Here is a 7,161-nt window from a genome sequence, read left to right as displayed (position 1 = left end):
CCTCAAGCTCTATTTTTCTGCCATTCCAGTGAATTTTTATGCATATGGCTGTCACAAACATTACTGCAAAGATCTATATTTGATATTGAAAATTCAGGTCAGGAGTATCACAAAGGCTGTGTGGGCCTGTCTCTCGCTCTTGACAGGGATGGCACTTTGTGCTTTTTCAGGCATACAGGTGCATTAACGCCAGATAATTCATCTTTTTAACAAGGCGGTGTTCAAATTTATTTTGATTAGATTAATTAACTGGAAGTTTAAAAGGAGCTTGCCCTGGATTTGTGTTTCACCGACAGCGACGAGCTGCCTTCTCCGTCTGAGCGCCCTGCGACCCACGGAGGAGGCTGCTGCCAGGCCTGCTGGGCGCCTGGAGCCCATCCTGAGGAGATGCCTTGCCCCGAGGGAACTGGAGGAGGGAAAGCTCAGGCGCCCAGCGGCAGCCGAACGGCTCTGCCCGTCCATGTCCCGCAGCCCTGGCAGGCCCCGAAGCCTCAGCCCAGACGGGGAGCTCTTGGTGGCTGTGAGGCACCATTTTGGGGGAGCCGAGCAGAAGGCCTCTCCTTCTGAAGGAGACCGGTGGGGAGGGAGATGGAGGCCTGAGTATTGTCTTGTGTTAAATGTTGTTTTTAAACAGGGACCTTCTCTTTCCCCCTCACCACATTTGCTTCGGTCACAGAGGCAGCCGGTGGAGCCGAGGGAGCCCAGCAGGCCCCGAGGGAGCCTGGACTAAGCCACACGGGGCAGCAGGCCACCATGCCCTCCCAGCCCTCTGTGTCTCAGCGACGGAGCGTATCCTTTATATTAACGACCTTCTCAGGTTGACGTTTCCCTCCAGTTTCTTACACAAGTTACCCCTCACCCCCACATGCTATTTTTTCAGTCAACCATAAGAAGGAGGCTGGACTGTGGGTCAAATTAAGAGTCTACCGACGAGTAGTTCTGTCCGATTTGCTATGCCATTATAAGCAGTGGTCTTGTATAGTCACGTATATGAATTCTAGAGAATTCCCTTTGTACTGAGTGCATGCCACTCTGCACATCACCTAGCAGGTTTAAGCGTGCAGTGTGAAGCTTTGGAGCTTACTATTGCTTCACTAATGGAGGCCTCCGCCAGCACAGCAGTGCTGGAACAATTTGCTGCCGTTGCAGACCGAAGTGAAGGAAGGAATAAGCAACTGAAGAAGACATGAGGAACGCTTCTCATGCATTATTCCTGAAAGAGTGGTACACTAAAATGCAACTTCCAACACTGATGCTGATATTTGGAATTGCAGGAATTGCACATAGGAGTTGTAGTCATAGGGTCAACTGCACATAGGAATTCTAGTTAAGGGGTCGAGCAGCTATTCAACCTGGAATGACTCGGGCTGTGAAGCAATGCCATATTTGTATTACGATAAAATGCAGCACATAAACCAGCAACAATTTCACAGACAGTTCAGTGTTCTCTGACAACACCAGTTGTCAGTTACAACAGAAGTCCCGATGCCATTGTGTCTCTTACAGCTTTCTTGGATATACCAAAAATGAATATGCACCTTGAACATGCAACAAACTCACTTTTATATCCTGTTAATTTCATTTTGAACTGAAGGCAAAACCAGTTTGGTTTTTTTTTCTTATTTCCATGAACTGAGGTTTCAAAATCCTTTGACAGGATGATCAATGAAGTTAGCCACTTAAGCATTCAGGGGAGTCAGGGGGTTCATTTGTTCCCTTGCCTGATGTTACAAAGGCCTTATCTAGAATTTTGTATTGGCTTTCATGGAAACAGTGACTTGGTAATCTGGTCTTCTGTGGCTGGTGGGCAGTTATTTAAGTGTATTCTTGACATCTCAGAAAAAAAGGGTTCCCCACATGAAACTCCTGAAAACCACAAATGAGAACTAAATCTTTTTCCTTCGAAATCACTCATATATGTGTCATTTTCAGCACTGTTTTATTCTACTTTCCCATTTACCTAAAGCAGTGCTATATTTTGGGTTTCAAACAACTTATACTAGATAAATACAACTACAACTGAATGGAGCAAACAAACATAGTTTTAAGGGGACATTGCTCAGGCTATACCAAAGCATGAAAACAAGTCACTCTCCCTGCACATGTAAAGAGTTATTAAAACGGTAAACCACGACACTGCAGACAACATAATGTCATAGCATGCCTTAGGCCAGTCTTGTACTATCTGAGCAAGAAAAGTACCTGATGACAGCACTCTGGAATGTGTCTTTTGCAATGAGTGCTGAGCTGATAGTGCACTCATTAACTCAGAAAACTCCATAGCGTGAATGTTGACAGGTAGGATTTTATCTACAGGTAAAACATGTTTTCTTCTGAAACGATACAGTTCTCTGGGAAAATAATCATGAGAGATTGCCTGCAAGTCTGCTAGCATATTGAAAGTGTTTGAGGGAGTTAAGTTGATGTGTAGGTGATACAAATTCAGGGAAAAAAATCACCAGTTGCAAATCAACATTTTTGATGCTTTCTCTTCAAAACCTCTAACCAGTTCTAGTCACATCAGAAGAACATGACAAACAATGTTATGTGAGAAAACAGAGTTAAATGAGAAAAAAAAAAGAGACAAAAATCAACTGGCTCTGGTAACCTAGAAACCCTGCACAAGACAATATCCTGTCCACACCAGTATTCCTGCCATGGTTATAGGCTCTACAGAGCTGCCTCCATCACGGATGCTTTTCTTGTTTGGGATTCCCTACAGCTTGGCAGTAGAAAATGAAAGAAACATCTGTTTTCTATTTTTAAAAGATAGAAACAGGAATAGAAAAAATTTCTCCCTGTGATGGTTCAGCCACTTTCCCAATGACAGTTTTAATTAGCCAACAAACAGAATATCACTGGAAACGTGTAGCTGTTCCTCACAGCCTGATGAGAAACAGCAGTGGCCCCAATCCCGCAACAATCAAACGTCACTAGATGGATGCCAAAATGTTAGGGGACTGGCTTAAAGTTGTACATTTCCATTTTCTTTTTTTTTAAATCACATCTTGGAGGTTCGTTTCCTCAAAAGGAATCTAATATTTGCTTCAGGGATTCAATATGAAATGCCTAACATTCACAGCAGACATCGTCCCTTCCATTTTACCAAGGGTCTTCTTCAACTTCTCCTCTTACCCTCCTGAGCACTCTTTTCCACTTTAACCTTGAGGGGCACATCATAGTTCATTGCCTGCAAGCAGTTCATTGCCTGGCACTCATCAACCAACTCCTACCTGAGCAACACACTGCCTTTACGCCAGCCTCCTTCCGGGACCTTGCTTTTGCTCATCCTCTTCTGCAGATGAGGTCGGTTCTGCCACACTCTCTCTGTGCCTGGCAACACTGGCAAAACCACTGTCTTTGTTGACACTCTAAGTGACGGATGGTCTTTTTTTCTGGATTCCTGTTCTTCACCACCAACTAGGTCATTTTTTACATCCGCCTTCTCCAATTCAGGACGTTGCATCACTTCAACCATCTTACTCTGTCCTATGTGCTCGCAGTAGACAGGACTGAGGTCCTAGCTGCTGAGCCTCCCAGCAGCCCTCTCTGCAATCTAGATGGTCCATCAAGAGGGGAAAGGCTTCCTCAGCACTTCCTTTATGGGCTGACTTCAGCCCACACCTTTCCCCCATATCCAGAATTTAGTTTAAGAACTAGACTTCAAAAGTCATTCCTCTGTGTTCCTGGACATAGGCCTATGTTGCTGTTTTGCATCCCCCTCTGAACACCAGCTCTTAGGGTGCAAAGGTAGAGGTCTTTTCAGTCCTCAAGAGCTTTTTTTCCTTGTTCCCTGCCTACATGTGGCTTTGGAGAAGGAAAAGGGAGATTACATGGAATCAAGAGAAATGTTGGTAGTCATGAGAATCTGGCCACACAAAAAACCCACCTAAAAGGTCCGAGGTCTCTATAGAAGTCTGCTGTACACAGACCACTTATTTTGCCTGTGCAGAGACCAGCATTTAGCCTGAATGTATTATCTACCTAGTACTATGCAGTGCTTAAAAATGCAACTAAGTAAGTACATGGCTCAAATCAGTTATACTCAGGATCTTCTGCACTGAGCTGTAAGCCTGACTCCTATGTCACAACAGCAAAATCAGCCATGACCTTCTGGTAATAGGTAGTTGCCATTTTCATCAATGATGTGATGACAGGTAAGCAGAGGCATAAAAGTCTCCTAGTGATTTCATCAGTCTCACCTGTACCACAAGCAAGGCATTATCTGTTACTGCTGCAGAGGCCTCAAGAAGACCCCCATGTCTGATCTGCAGCACATCGTTTCCAAAGAAGAGCGAGAAGCAAGTGGCTCTGCTCCTTTGCAGCTAGTCACCCGCAGCAGATTGCATCTCAGTCCTCTGAGCAGACAACTTGCTGTGTACACGCTAGGAATGGGATGCCGAGAAACAACAAGGACATTTACCAATGTTATTTCACTTTTGCATGTGATCCCCACATAATTCTGCATGACTGCTATTCTCAGTTGTACTTTTTGTTTGCATGTGCTGAATCTAAGTGCCACCCATCCCTCCTCTTGTGCTAGGAACTCTTCAGGTGCCTGGGTGGACAGTATATAGAAAACAGAAACAGAGACAAACAATTCCAAGTAAGATATACATGTAATTTTACTGTGGTGGCCAAGAGCCCTTAGACCTTTCCACCAACTTCGACTTCAATCACCTTCCACACTGCAATGTTGGCAAATTCGCACATTTGCATCTGCTGTTCCAGAAAGTGCAGAAAATCTACAGTGCTACACAGCACTAAGAAATATAGGTGTAAGTATGCCACGTCCCTCTCCCACCTTCATTTGCCTCCCATATTCAATATGAAGAGCACCAGTGGCTGGGATGGTAAATGTATCCCAGATATTACTGATTACTGAAGTCAAATATTTTCTGGTATGAGTATTCCTCCTCGTTTTAATTTTTCATTGCCTTGCATAGATGTGAACAGCAGTTTGGCCAATTCATGACAGGGCTTTTTTGTATCTTATGGAGTGGACCACCCATACACATTGCATTTTGTAGTCCCTATTTCCAGAGTTTTTTGCATTCCTCCTGTTAGCCCATGTATTCTGAAGTATTCTAGACAAAAGTTATCAATAATTTCTGGTGAGATTTTATACAAGTGCAGTGTGGTCTTTTTGCATTTGTTTTCCCTGTTTAAATCAAAATATACCATAGAACACAGTGACACTAGTCACACATAATAGTTAAATGCACTGAAAACTTACACCAAATGATGTATTAATGTTAGAGCAATGCGCCTGTCCTGCATAATTTTAAATGCAGATAGTGTTGTACCTAAAGATCTTCTACATGTCTGTGGTATCCTCTTTTGGGGGAAAAAAAGTTTTCATTACATGAGAGACACATATAAGGCTGCCAGAACATGGGGCAGAAAAATATTAACTTTCCAGAATAATAACCAGGGCAAAGGGGTAATGATCTTTCTTTGAGAAACTGCCTTTTCAGAAGTCACTCTTGGAGACAACTAAGCAACTGAGTTCAGCGGGCCAACTCTACGCAGTGTTTGAATAAATATTTAAGTATTTGGATCTTCGTACTTAGATGGCATCATAACTGAAAAATTAAGCTGACATCTTTGTAATCCCAGTTGCAATATAATAACAGCAAACTGTTGAGATTTTCATCTCCCTTACAAAGGTAACTTACTATTTTTAGGAAAGAAACCTCTCCTATAACCCAAAATTACCTTGTTAGAAATCACTCATGAACCTAGTGAAATTAAAATCCCTTTCACTCTTTCTCAGATGAAAGCAGTAATAATCCAGAAGCCAGACAAAACTGTCACTATGGTTTAAATAATTGCCAGCAACTTGATGGGTGACAATAGATTTCTCCTTTAGAGCTGGGCAGGCTGTGAGCATGCTCAAGGCCACCTGTAGCTCAACTGGAGATTTCTTTAGGAGAACAGCTACTAAGGTGTCCAAAGCATAAGTACTGCTCGATGGCCATAAACATACCATTGCTCTTCTCTTAATCGTACTGACTTCAGACTGTCAGCAATGCTATTTCTGCTCCATTTTGCTCCTCTGTTAGAAATCCAAGGTAAGACTGCTTCATTCTTAATTCTTTACAAACCTGATTGCTTTGGGGGACACAGTAAGGAATTTTCATTTACGTTATTTTGAAAAACAAATTTTTAGGGGAAAAAAACCAAAAACGTTTACAGCACATGAGGAAATTTGATTTCATAAAATGATAGAATTGTCCAACCAGGTTACTCTAAATTTTGATGAAATGAAATTCATCGAATGTATGACTAAAGGATAAACTGACGCTTTTTGAAAAAGTACTTGACATAATAAAACATTGTTGTAAACAGCAAGCTTCACACCATTATCATAACATATTTTCTACATATTAGGTGAAAAAATAAGCATTTAACTTAGCAACTGAGTTTTCATAAATATTTCTCTATTGCAACAAAATTTGTGGTAATTTGGCCAAGAAAATCCTTCAGTATCAGCACATTTAAATTAGAATTATACCTTTGATAAATCACTTTGAATCTCAGAAATGATTGGCTGAAAGATTGCTTCTATGAGAAAAGTTCTGTCCCATAGAAACACTGTATGTAACAACATACAAGTAGAAGCTACAGAATGTAATTTATAAAAATTTTCTAAAATGCAGTCCCTGCATAATATTTTTTTAAATAATGAATAGTTTTCTTATGCTTAGTAATTCCTGAAGCATTACAGAAAAGTGAATAAATGGTTTTCACTGTAATTAGCTTATGAATGGTAATTTCTCAGCTTGTGAAAAGTTCTTTAATGAAATAGCATTTTTTTTCTAATAATGCATAAAGAACAGCTTATAGTGTAATCAAAATAAGAAACTGAAACAGAAAATATATTACTGCAAAGAAAAGACATTTTTTAAATTGCCAGCCTGTTAGAGACAGAAAATAAGTATTAGATAATATATTCTTTATTCTGTAGACAACCTGTTACAAAAGAGTGGAATGTGCAGGATTTTAATGTATAGAATTTTCTAAATACTCTATTTAAAAATAACTATTTTTAAATCACTGCTTTTTTGTTATGGCTGAAGGAAATGTTACTCAGGTAAATTTTTTATTTTAACATAAACTTTATTTTATTATATTTCCAACATTTGGTTTAAGACAATG

This window comes from Haliaeetus albicilla, chromosome 20 (assembly GCF_947461875.1).
Source record: "Haliaeetus albicilla chromosome 20, bHalAlb1.1, whole genome shotgun sequence".
Classification (NCBI taxonomy): domain Eukaryota; kingdom Metazoa; phylum Chordata; class Aves; order Accipitriformes; family Accipitridae; genus Haliaeetus; species Haliaeetus albicilla.
The sequence above is the reverse complement of the archived record's forward strand: the minus strand, read 5'-3'. Positions refer to the sequence as shown.